The sequence below is a fragment of the Thunnus albacares genome, chromosome 10, assembly GCF_914725855.1.
Source record: "Thunnus albacares chromosome 10, fThuAlb1.1, whole genome shotgun sequence".
Taxonomy (NCBI): domain Eukaryota; kingdom Metazoa; phylum Chordata; class Actinopteri; order Scombriformes; family Scombridae; genus Thunnus; species Thunnus albacares.
Genome location: NC_058115.1, coordinates 28,030,186 through 28,043,651, shown reverse-complemented (window position 1 = coordinate 28,043,651; position 13,466 = coordinate 28,030,186). Strand labels below are relative to the sequence as shown.

The 13,466-nt window shown below is 38.3% G+C and overlaps 1 long non-coding RNA gene across 1 annotated transcript in view; it reads right to left on the bottom strand.

Annotated features, from left to right (window-relative positions):
- Window positions 1-12,900, bottom strand: part of LOC122991068 — a 36,405-nt gene extending 23,505 nt beyond the window's left edge. Inside the window, exons 1-2 of the long non-coding RNA XR_006405522.1 lie at window positions 11,812-12,900; window positions 4,994-5,089 (exon numbers count right to left, since the gene is read on the bottom strand). This is a non-coding gene — a long non-coding RNA (uncharacterized LOC122991068). The remainder of the gene's footprint in view (window positions 1-4,993; window positions 5,090-11,811) is intronic.
- Window positions 12,901-13,466: the final 566 nt, after the last annotated feature.

Here is a 13,466-nt window from a genome sequence, read left to right as displayed (position 1 = left end):
AATCCAATCTTTTGTGCTTCTGCAGAATAAAAACAGCAGCGATGGATTTTACAAATCCAATTAGTAGTTTCTGCCTGGCTCTCACTGCTGATTGTAAGAGCTCGCTTTTGTATATTAATGGCACAAAGTAATTAGTGAAGTGAAGACAGTCCATTACAATCATTATTGTTATCATCTAATCAGGGATATTACTTATAGAGGGAAGAGGCTAACTGTTCCTCAAGGACATGTGTGGATCACTAATAAGATCAGGGGCGGATCAGCTTGTCCTATCTGACTTTTGGTACTTTCAACAAAATCCAATGGAACAGGGAAGTTAAATTTAATTCTCCTCACTTTTTGTGTATAGAAATATATAAGATAAGATTCAAGATTCAGTAACATATTGGACCATTTAAATGAAATGTAGGGGGAGTTGTCACTGCAGATAAATAAAGAAAACCTTTTTCTTTTTCATAATTTTGTCCAAATCAAAATAAACACTAAAAATACACATACAGAGATCTTAATTCAATTGATTCAAGTTGTCAGAAAGTTCTTAAATTGTGCTTGTATAGGCCACATCACTCATCTGGTGCTCCAAGTCAGAATTTCCTCTACAATTTATCTGCAAGTCCCTCTTCACCAGGGTCCAGTAATAGCATCAAATTAGCAAACAGATAAGCAGGAGAGGAGATACAACAGCACCTAAAATGCATAAGCTCACCCACACAATCACACCTCCTCCACTTTGTTTACAGTTTTTTTTTTTTTTGCTCCACTCCATCCCTTCACAGTTTAATCCCACTGCCTGTCTCATTGATTTATGTTTATTACGTTAGTGGCAACTGGGTTGCAGAGTGGAAGAGGTCTGGGATTAACGAGACCAGTGATAAGAGTGCAACAGAACCTGCGTCTCTGTATTTAATAGCTCCTGCAATGGGGTGCTACAGCTTGTGGAGCCCTTGGGATTTCATTACACAAAGACAAATGGATGATCCACAGCTGAATTTTGGGAGTGGGGAGGGCAAGATGGGAGTGAGGGGGGGGAGGTGGGCAGGCAATTAGCCTAATCAGTGGTAGCATGTCTCAAGTGGCGTGGAAGCATTCAATGAAGCGACCTAGTGAGAGGCGGCACACAACAAAGGAAATGGCACATTTGTCCTCCTCTGGTAACTGCAAACTATGGCAAAAGATCAGAGCGGGGAAAGTGAATTTTTCATCGGTGCGACCACAATGGCTGGTGGAGGCCACAATACAACAGAGGCTGTCTCTTTTTTCCCAGCCACATGTGAGTTTTGGCAAGGAGACAGAAGCAAGACTGGGTCAAAACCTAGTAAATGGCTGTAACCGTGTATGGTCAATGTGTAAAACTGTGGTCAATTTTTTTACAGGGATAGTCAGTGGTAGTGTCTATAATGTGAATTCCTGGATATTAAATGTTCATCAGCAAGTTTCTGTAGTGGTTCCAATAATATTTGTGGTTAAAGTGTACTGAAGTAGCATATCACATGACATGGTTAAGCAACATTTGAGTAAAGAAAAAGGTTACAAATGCAGTTGCAAGAACAGTGCTTTCCACTCGTATCGTGGGGTGTTTGATTTAAACAAGAACTTATTCTAATTTTTATTATAACTATTCTAATTAACTGTAAAAATATGGTCTCAATCATATGTTTACATAGGATTAGCATGCCAGGCTAACAGTCCATCAGCAGCCTCTTAAAACAAACCACAGATTCAGCAAATCTGATGGAATTAGAGAGACTGTTCCAAAGTTTAAGAACTACAGTACAATCACAAAAGCATGGTCACCTCTGGATTTAAAATGGGTACAGGGAACAACAATTCTGCCATATATTCAGGGGCCAGGCCATGCAAGGACTTGTACGTACAGTAATCAGTAAAATTTTGAAGTCACTTCTGTGTTTTACTGGAAGCTAATGAAGAGAAGCAAGAATTGGGGTGATGTGGGACCGCCGACTAGTTTTTGTTAACAGCATCGCTGCTGCATTTTGCACGATTTTGCAGATGCCAGGCTCATCCTGTACTCATGAGGAGGTTTCAGAAATATGGTAATTGCTCCCTCAAAGCGTACTATGGCATTAAAATGAAAACAACTCAAACAGCATTGAATTACTAATCAGAGCTTTATGGGGGGAATGTAAACTCTATGGCTGGCAGGGCAAATTGGAAACATTTCTACTTTTAGATTTTAAACATTTGTCATAAAAATAGTCTAATAAAGGAACTGTGATTTATTTTTTAACCACACAATTACAAGCAGGCAGTAGTAAGGGATACAAAGACCGTCAGAATTACCATTTATGAGCATTTTTGGAGAGGTTTTAGAGAGAAAAACAGTCTACAGGCTTGTAGGAATGCACAATCCATATCTTGCTAAATTACATATAATCCACATGTATGAGAAAACTTTGCCAGAAGTTCTGTGAGGGAACTGCTCTGACTTCATAGGTCTCCTTTTCATATTTTGTACACACTTACCAGCAAGTGTTGCTCTCAGCTGTTGAATCTCTTTAGAATTAAAATGTTGATTTTTCAAGGTTTTTTTTCCCCATGTTCTTTGATAACACTAAAGACCAAACCAATATTGTGCATAGCGGAGAAGAAAAGAAAAACCTCTCTGTTGTGTAAGAGCCATGGTCGAAGCACATCTCACTGTGTTATATTTGAGCTCAGCCTTTGAAGTCATAAGTCTGCTAATGCTTCCTGTTGGACCAGAGCTTCAAGAGCTTGTTTTAATTGCTCCCAGAGAAAGAGGTTAATGGTTAAGGAGTAACAGATTCTATGTAAAGGGGATTACAGTTATCAGAATACAAAATATTGGCAGCTGTATTCTGTTAGGGACTGTAAGAAATTCTTTCTCTTACTCATCTCTTATGTCCTGGGCTAGCATGTGCTGTTTTAAGTCTGTATCCTTTGGGATCTGCAGGCCAAGAATTTGACTAAAAGTAATCAGATTGTGTTACTGAGTTTGTTTTCAGCACCCCATTAGTTTAGCATCGCTAATTTTACCCATATGTAAGAATACAAGGGCTTGTAACCAGTTTGAATGACCAGAGCAGCTGAAAAAATCTAAACTGGATAAGATGCAACACATACTGACAATAACAACCATCAAGTAACCTCAAACAAGGCACCTTTTTCCCAGTTTCTCAATGACCAGGAATGGATCTTCTTGTTCAGATGATGAATGAATATAAACTAAAAATCTACATGTGTCTGTTACAAGAATGAAAAAGTGCATACAGTATATGTTCAGCAAACAATGTCTGGAATTAATAAAAGTTAAAATAATCATGCTGCCTTTATTTGGCAGGTTCAAAAAATGTGTTACTTTTTTATTGTACATGCAACTTATGTACTTATTGAACATTCAAAACAAATCAATATTACAATCAAAGCATCAGCAGTGGTAAAAGATTCTACCATTAAAAGGTTTTATGGAAATACATAGAATGGCAAGCATAAAATCAATAAGTGCACACATGCACTCACCACAGGGAGTCATTAGGAGCATCTGAACTGAATTCCCTCACACACATCAAGCGTGCTGAAACACAATAGACTTTAAATCCTGTTTTTGAACAGCTGACTTGACATGGGGCGGCTTATTGCCATTGTGTTGACACAAATTTACTTCAACAGTAGAGCTGAGGGGAGATCAAATGTAGTCCCCTCCTAATCATACGTTATCCTGCTAGCTTAATGACCTGTGTAACGTGACATTACGACCATGAGTATTGACAACGAGGAGCACTCTTAATCTCATTTTTCACTCAGACACAAGCATGGACACCAATAGGATGCAGCTGGTGTTGAGGAATTGCCCTTCGAGCAGAATCCAATATGAGTAACATTATGAATAACATTATTATGTTTTATGTTGTGCACAGAGCACTACAAAAAGCCGAGTCAATTTTCAGTTGACTCCAACTTGAGGACTCCATCTTCAATCTGGCTCATGATGGATTTGATCTTAAAGTTAAGGCCTGTCATTCCACTCATGGTTTAGACTAGAATTCAGCTGTAAACTGAAGGAATGCATTACATGTTGTAATGCATTCCTCCAAAATGTGATTCTTTCACATAATTTAACTATTTTCCCATTCAGATCCAGCAGATTACTAAACTTCTAGATGTCTAAAAACATAAATCTCCTGCACAAACAAAGCCAGTGATGGGATGAATGTCTTACAGTAGAGAATAGTCATAATGCTATTACAGATTGGTATAGAATGGAAATTTGATGATGAAAAAGTGTCCTAAACACTCTATTTGAATGCTGTTTTCTATCCTTTCCTGTGCACAATTTTTCCAGCTGACAAGGAATTGCATAATACGCAGAGAAAGCATGACCAGACAGTTGCATCTTGTTAGTGCTGCTCCAAACATGTGAACTTCCCCACCATGCCAGATGTTAATTAGATAATCAATCTCCACTAAGCTGTAGTGGTCTAAGGCCTTGGTGGAGTAATTTTTTTTTTTTTTATCATTGGCACTATGTCAGCAGCAGCTATCCTGTCCTCATTTCCTCCCTTCAGTAAGCTGCAAAGTTCAGGGAGTTACAGTGGAGGATTTATCTGTGTGAATCTCTCAGGCTCGCAATAGGAAAGGAAAAAAAAAAAACCCAGTAAAGGCTCAGAGATGGACAGATACAAATGGGTGGCAGCACCTTTCCCAGTGATTTATATATCTTTACAGGACAGTTCACTGGGGGAATGCACCTCTTCTGATATCTGCTACCTTTGACCCTCAGCCAAGGTTTTACAAGTTATCTTGTCAGGAACCCTGGGAGACTTTTATCCTGCCCTCCGCAGCCTAAACTCTAATGGCAGATGTTTATGAAACAGGCTTGCTTCCCCCCACTCAGCTGCCCTGATGGAATTCAGGTGGCAGGAGCTAACAACATATGGAAAGCCCATTAGAGACTGCATTAGAAACGACCTTTTAAGCCCTGTGTGTGCGCTATATTTCATCATTTGGACATTACCTGCATAGAAGCATTGGACTCGGTTTGAGCCTGACTGGATTAGCATGTCTATTGATGTCTGAATTCGAAGGAAAACTCAGACGTGTTGTCTGTCCCCTGTTGAAGAGATAAAAAGAAACACATTATGTTTGTAATTGTGTGAGAAATGGGTTAAGTTCTGAAGTCATAGAGAGCAGAGTTTAGGTTGAAGGAAGGGCTTGTGTCCATATACATACTTTTTTTTATTAGTCTTTATTAAACAAGGACCATGCACAAAAACATCAATCTCAAAATGATAAGAGATGATTTATGCCAGATTTAGCTATTAGCTAATTTCCATCTGCGTTCCCTGGGCAGGTATACACAGAACAATCACCAGACACCAAAAAACATTCATTTACATGCAACACTATTACATAGTCTCTATCACACTAACAATTATACAGACAAATTTACAAGCACACACAACCAGCACATTCATCCAGTACAACAATTACATTACAATTCATTTCAACTAAAAACAGCATTTTAAATTGCAGATACAGGCTTTTGTGAGTTTTAAGTTTGGGGATGATTCGTTACGTCCAAGCTACACAGTTTCTGGGAAGAGGTGGTCAGATTTTTGGAAAGGGTCAATATAAATTCAACCAAAAAGTACCTTTTACTTTTATAGAAATTGCTTTTATTCTATTTTTTCTAAAATAAATCAAACTTGAAAGAAGCAATAGTGTTTTTTTCTGTAGCACTTGAGTTTGAGAGAAACAATGACCCTGCTGAATTAATATTACATTTTCTAGATAGCTGTGCAACATTCAGCAGAAAACAAAACTGAACAAAGCATCTGTACTTCTATAAACCAGCAGACCTCTTTTAACACAAATCAGATTACCCCTGCATGTGCTTTCATTTTTGGACTCTTATACAGAGACTCATTTGCATCTGCAGGCCAAACATGAATGTCAAACTGAACTCTCTGGCTCATTAATAATAAAATGGAACATCTAGATCCCAAAGCTTGTGTGGCATTTTTGGCAATTAACGGACTGACTGTTGTAATTTCAAATGCTGCCCTTAGGGGTCCAATATGCATATGATAAATATTTAAATGAAACTGCAGTCAACAATCAGCCTGGGAGAGCCAGATTTAGGCAGAAGCTATTTAGCCAGTGTCAGTCACTATGAATCTTTAACTGTGAACCTGGTTACCCTGTAGCCAAGCAAGATTCATAAATGTGTAGAAGTACTCTCATCAGCATATTCTAGTGCAATAGAATATATGCAGGATAGGAGTTTTAAATTAATTGTGGCCTTGGTTTCACTGGAAAGTGTAACTGCACTTTATTACATTGTATTTAATCTTTATTTGTCCATAGTGTTTTTTCCTTTAGCAGGTTCACCTTCACAGAGTTACACACCTTCATTCTGTGAGTAACCAAATGCTTACTGTACTTACTGCTGTATTGCAGCTGCTGAGGGTAACGTACTGTGTCAACAGCCTCTTGAGCAAGGCGTGTTTAAGGATTTAAACAAGCAGCATTTTGTGTCCCACAGTGCATGTTATATTTTACTATAGATATATATATAATGTAATGGTTTATATGATTAATTGATGGTAATTCGCTCATTATGTTGCTGTAAATTCACACCAGCATGTTTATTGAACCTGTGAATTCTGTTTTACCACCTTTACCATAATAATGTTTATATTATTCATATTGGTGCTTATTGTCTGTTTAGTTTTTCTGTTTATACTGTAGTTTCTCTGTGTAATTGTCTTTACTTTCTTTGCTAATGTGATTACTATTAACCATGCAGAACAAACTTCTGCACAAACTTCTTATTATTTACTGAATGTTCTTTAGGCATACTTTGCAAGTGTACAGGTCCTGAAACATGGAAACGAAAATGAAACATTTCACCAGTAAATTGCATGGAGCAGGCGTTTAGCAACTATCACACCAAAGGACACCAAAGTAATAAGACAGCAGATCTAACAGCCAGATTTCATTTCATTTTGGGGTTGACTGGGGACTGATGCTTTTCTCTATTGCAGCCTCTCTTTAGAAAGATCATTCTTAGATGTAAACCTTTCTTATAGTGCAATTTTAAATAAACAGCAGACTGACTTTCTCTCAACAAAACATCAAAGTCCTCATATATGCATGTGTGTGTTTATACCTCCCTCCCAGTGGAGCTATTCCTCCAGGCTGCTGCTGCTGCTGCAAATAAGACGATGTTCTTAAGTCAACCTGCCTGGTTGAACAACGGTTAGAATTTAAAACACTACTTACATCTGTTGTCTGACATTCAGCATATAGTGATAGCAATATGCCTGCAGGCCATACCCAACAGTGCAGTTGGCTTTATTTTACAGAATTGGAACTCCCCCATTTGGAATTTCTAAGCACTATAAATGCTTAGTAGCATGCTAAAAGGTACTTATAAACATATTTGAGGAAACAGTGTTTTAAAGGGGATATAACATGCTTTGCATGATTTTCTGTTATTTCTATACTGTTAAGATGCCCGGTTCCAAAACTAGAGGTGAACGTATGTAAAAATGCTCCCAAAATGCTCCCTAAAAGTCATGGCGGACCGTTCCATAGCCTTTATTGCTATGGCTGTTCCACAGGTTGTTCACGTTGTCCACTTGCATATTTTGGATGGGATTCGGGCCAAAAATGTACAGATATATTTGAGAAGTTTCCATTTCAAGTAAAGAACGAGAAAAATAAGTCAAATCCTACTACTGTCTGTTTACGTAACCTCTAGAGCCGCGGGGCAGCTTCAGGGACCTAACCAATCAGAACAGAGTGGGCTCTTCGGGAGGGGAGCCTTAAAGAGACAAGAGCTGAAACATACTGTTTTAGACAGAGGCAAAGATTTTTTTTTAATCTGTAAATCATGCATAGATATACCAGTAGACCCCAGAATATAAATATAGACCTGGAAATGTGCACGATACGCCCCCTGAGACATGCATTAACAATTAAAAAATACTTAAAAACATAGGGTCATAATTTAATATAGTTAACAGAGTCACATGTGTTGAAACAGTTACAGTTATGAATACACTTAATGTTACAATGTAAAATTGTTGTAAGGAATCATTTGATTAATTATTCATACATTTACTAAAAGGACATTTTTCCATCTCCAGCAACTATGAATTACTTTTCAGGCTTGTGTTGTTGAAAAAATCTGTTTTCATACAACAATGTCAGTGAACATGAACATTTACAAATAATTCATATTTCTACTGCTGTCAAGTATTAAAATTAAACATTTATTACAACATGTATTCTCTAATGGTCTTCCATATATTAATTCAAACTCATTTCACACTTTGTGAAAGTGTTCGTATCCTCTCTCTCTTCTGGTCAGTAAGTAGCACCTTTTTTTCCAGGATAAATGTTATTGTAAACCTTGTTGCCTAGCAAATGTAACTCCTGGTTCTTCAAAGGGCTTCATACTATTAATATTACATTCAATAAAGTAGTGTTGACCGTAATATTAACATATATCGCTATTTCTACTGGAGAGACATTGATGTTGACAATGATAAGCATCAGCTTAGCTTAGCATAAAGACTGGAAGAAAAGGCAGCTAGCCTGATTTTCTCCAAAGTTCAAAAACAGATGTACCAGCACCGCTAAAGTTCATTAAGTGACAAATTGTATCTACAATTTGTTGTTATTTGGTGTAACAAGTTGAGCTTTAATGGGGAGTATTATGCTGTAACTATTTCTTTGCAGAGAAATAGGTACAGGGTTTATGGGAGATGTGGTCTCATCATGGTTCTTTAAGTTCCAAAAATTAAAAAAAGATGAGAACTAAAATATTTCCAGCTATTTCTGTGATGTGCAGTATACTTATTATCATAGTGATTACATATGAATCTTTCATTAGGAAGTAGTTTAAAAAAAATGCATTTTTTTCCTCGACTTGCAATTATTGCAAATACCTTCAATTTTACTGCAAAAAAATCACATAAAACTTTGCAAATTGCATCACAATTTTTGAGTAAAGCGGCTGCAAAATCAAGCATTTTTGATTCCAACTATCACAAAAACACTCACAAAGCAAAGACAATGGTAGTTATATCAATATAGTGGTATCAATATTCTCAACTAACACTCAGCAATTAATTTACCAGAATAGTGAACTACTCCTTTCATCTAAACAGGTATATGACAATCCTCTAACACCATGTATGTAATTTTAGATTGAAAATTGGTGTCTTGCAATTATTTTCTCTGGAAAAGGTTATACAATGGATAAAATAAGATGGGAATGAAGCCTGTTTTAAACAGTCAAGTTAACTGCTCATGCACTTGTTGAGATCACAGATACAAAGCAAAGATCACACATCAACAGTAATTCTCATGGATTAAATCATCCACCTTTTTTTACTCCATTTGTTTTGCTTTTTGCTTATTTGATTCAGAGAAATGAAAATAAACAAAACCAGGAATCAGATATCACCGCAGTGCAACAGTATTTCCCAAATGTGACACCATCTGTTTGGCTAGCTCCCTGTAAATGATCATTTCACTGGACTGTCAACAAACTAAGAAAATATCTTGTTTCCTCTGCTTAGACACACCAAGGGGTGAGTGGTGAGCTTGTTATCTGTGGCACAACAACTTCAATCTATTCGAACTGTGTCTTGTGTGTTCCTGTACTCCTGGCTGTTGAAAAAAACATGATGATATTGCTTAAGAAAGACGCAGGCTCGTCCTCCCTGGGGTTACTGGTGTCTAGATATTATCCATGTTTCCCTCTCTGTCAATGCAGCTTCCATTGTTTACCAGGAGAGCGTAACACAAAGCACAGTATGAGGCAGTGTACCCGTTCAAAAGATGGGCGAGGAAGTCAGTACCAACTGTGCAGTGAATGCCATTATCTATGGTCTGCATATTGAGAGGCACCAAGGGCATCAACAAGAGCGTGTTGTGTGTTTTGCCATGCTGTGAGCTGCCTTTCAACGCATTTCCAAGGGCAGCGTTGGAAATGCTCTATAGGGGCCCAGAGATAGAAAACAATATTCTCAATAGGCCATCAGCTCATGTTCTTTTCTCAGTAGTGAGAGAGAGTGATAGAGAAAGAGAGAGAGAAAGACAGAGAGAGAGAGAGAGAGAGAGAGAGAGAGAGAGAGAGAGAGAGAGAGAGAGAGTGAAACTGCCATGACCTTTAAAATTCACAGAGGAGAGGAGCTCCCCTTGGGGCTCTCAAGAGCGTTACAGCCTGAGGACAATATCCAATTCCAGTGTAGTTTAACCGTGTCAAGGGAGGCCTTGAGTGCGTAATATCTGGTATTACTCCCACTGAACTTGAACAAAGAGGTGTTTTGTGTCATAAACAAACTCAATGCTTTGTGTCACAAACAAACTCAATGATAGTGTTTACAAAAAAAAAGATAAGAGATAGACCAAAGTTATTTTAAAAATGAATCAGTAGTAACAATGAAACTGGATTTACAAATGTATAGCCTATGTGTCAAATTAGTTTTTTGTTTTTTTTTCCCTGAAATGTTACCAGGTCTTGAGGTGGGCAATTGGCAGTACAGATTTTCCAAAAAAAATCAATCCCTGCTCCCATTCACATGACCCCATGCAGAGAATGTTCTTTCCCATTTAGACTGCATGTGTGAAAGGGGCTCTAGTAACATTTCAAGGAAAATGGAAAGGAAATGGCTGTGTTGTGAATGAAAGCAGTAACATTGCAGGGACAAGCATCTGAGCGTCCATCTGATGAGAGACACTTTCACGTGGCGCGAGCGACTGATCACAAGACATGACGTGTGGATGACATACTGCGAGTTGGTTTTGGCTCATCTGTTTTCAACATGGCGGCTGTGTCACAAACCTTCTCATATTACAGCTAAACAGTATACTAAAATATGTTTCTGGAAACATTTGAGGCAAGAAATAGGCAATGCAGTAACAGAATTTTGATTCATATTTGATCAGGACTGCCTACTTTGACAGTTTGATCTGAGTTTCTTGAGTTTCGCCCTCTTCTTCTGTTGAGTTTTGTGGTGGTTGGCATCCATAAGTGTTGCATTACCGCCATCTGCTGGACTTCCCTTGCCCATCTATTCCGGCATTGCCATATTATGTGTAAAAAGGCGCAAGACGGAAATGTTCCTGAATATTAACTACATGTGTGAATAGTGAAAATCACTAGCAGTGCCTGAAAGGTTATCCCAGTAATTTACCGGGAATTATGTGTGAAAGAGGCTTAAGTATGTTGAGTCTACAAGTGTAAAAGTAAAAATTTACACGGTGTCTACTATTGTGTTTATCAGTAGAATAAGACAGGATCAGGTAGGATGGTTACTGATTTTATTAGCGGTAGTAAGGCACCTGCCCCGTCATGGCATACAGCCAATTCCAACAACACAAGTCACTTCCTGCCTTTTTCCTATAGCGCATTAGCCCACAACACTACCTAGTGCTTATGTCTTCCTATAACCACCCTCCGCTTCACGTCGGGTGGTTCCTCGCCCACACGTCGTGCCTTAAAACCATTTAACACACACCTACTCATTGATTATCCCTTACTTAATGCAGAAATGTATTGCACTATGGATTCCTGGGCTCCCTTGACTCTTTTTCTGAAAACATGGTGCATCTACATCTACATCCACATTCACTGTGGGCGTGAAGTGTTGGCAGCAATAGCTGATGCTAGGTTATCACCTGTGTCTGGCACAGTATAAAAGATCTGCTGTCCTTCTGAGCCCAGCAATGAAGTAATAGTTCTTGTCTCCTTGCCTCTGGCCATGCATTTCCACTTGCACCAATAACAAGAAAGGCATTCTCAAACATCCTCACCTGCAATTCTTGAAAGGAATTGCTGGCTCTCCCGTTCATGGCAGAAAAAGGTCTGAAAATGGTGCATTCACGGCCATCGTCACTTAAAACTTTTGCTAGTCCATCTCATTGCCAGTTTGTAGTGTTTATCAGTGGAATAAGACAGGATCAGATAGGACGGTTACTGATTTTAGTAACAATAGCAAGGCACATGCTCCATCATGGCATACAGGCAACTGGAACAACACAAGTCACTTCCTGCCTTTTTCCTTATAGTGAATTAGGCCACAGCACTGCCCTGTGGTTAAATGTAGAATACAGCAATTACTCGCTGAACACATCTACCGCCAGAGCTCCAGTACGACGTTCAGTCGTATGGTTTATGCTCTTTCCTGACTATCAAAAAGAAAAAAATATATATGCAAGTTGGTGGAAACAACTTTCTAACAATGTCAGTTTAGCTGCCATGTAACTGAGACAGTAGGGGTTGCTATAGTAACAGGGTGTTAAACTGAAACCAACAGCTAAACAACCAGTTTAATCTACATAAGTTGATCAGAAGATCTTTTTTTCTCAAACATCAAGTATAGTGTTTTGTTTTACAGCCAGCAGTTTTCACCTTTTTTATCTTTCTTGTATTAAATGGATCAATGTCAATGTGCTCAGTGTCAGAAAAACTCCATCAGACAGGCCATTAGAAAGGTTGAGCTCACTTTCCACTCTGTGCAGTACATCTAATTCAATGTTTCAACACATTTAAAATATGTGACATTTGACAGACAAAATGATGGATAGCATTAAGCGGTAACACAAGTGTTTTTGTAAGTCTGCACCAATCATTTATGCTGTCCTTCAGCATAGTTTGTTTCCTCCCTGCAGAAGAGGCTGTTAGCTGCCATTCATTCTTGTGCAATATGAAAAACAGTTTCCACAAAGTGAGATGATTCATCACAGGAAACATTAAGCTGTAATTTGCGTCAGGTCAGAGTTCCTGTTTTGTTGTTATTTGATTATGAGACCGTTGACTGTTTTCATATGAGTGCTGCATTAAATCCTTGTTCACTTACTGTCAATCAAAAAGCACACACAGTAAGACCAGAAAATAAGCCCTTAAAAACATGCTGTTGCCTTACATACCTGACTTTATAACAAAATTAACATGCAAAACTATGACTGTTTAAAATGCAGTGAGCATACAAATGGACAGCAGAGATGTGCCACGCTGCATGGGTGTTTTGGGCTTTTGTATATGTTTTGTTATGTGGCTTTTTAGGGGGTGAAAACATGTCACAATTGGAATCCATTGTAAGTGAATCTATTTCAAGGTGACTACAATTGCTGTAGTCTATGAAGGTCCAACCTGTCCACCTCTAACAGCCCCCATTTTAAGCCCAAAGCAGCTGGGTGTTTGTTTGGATGAAGCATCACATTGTGAGGGCTTATGAGAGATAAAATAATCATAATAATCTAATGATAACCCTAATGTGTATGGTTGACGTATGTATTGTTATTAACATAATGCTGAAAAAAAAGAGAAGGGCAGCATTACTGTGTGCAATTCTGCTTTGACTAGAAAGTAAGATGAAGAAAGAAGAATATGGGCCTACAGATGGCTGGAAAGAGACCATAATCTCAGCACAGTCTCAATGAAGACTGCTGCAATATGTAAAATACTG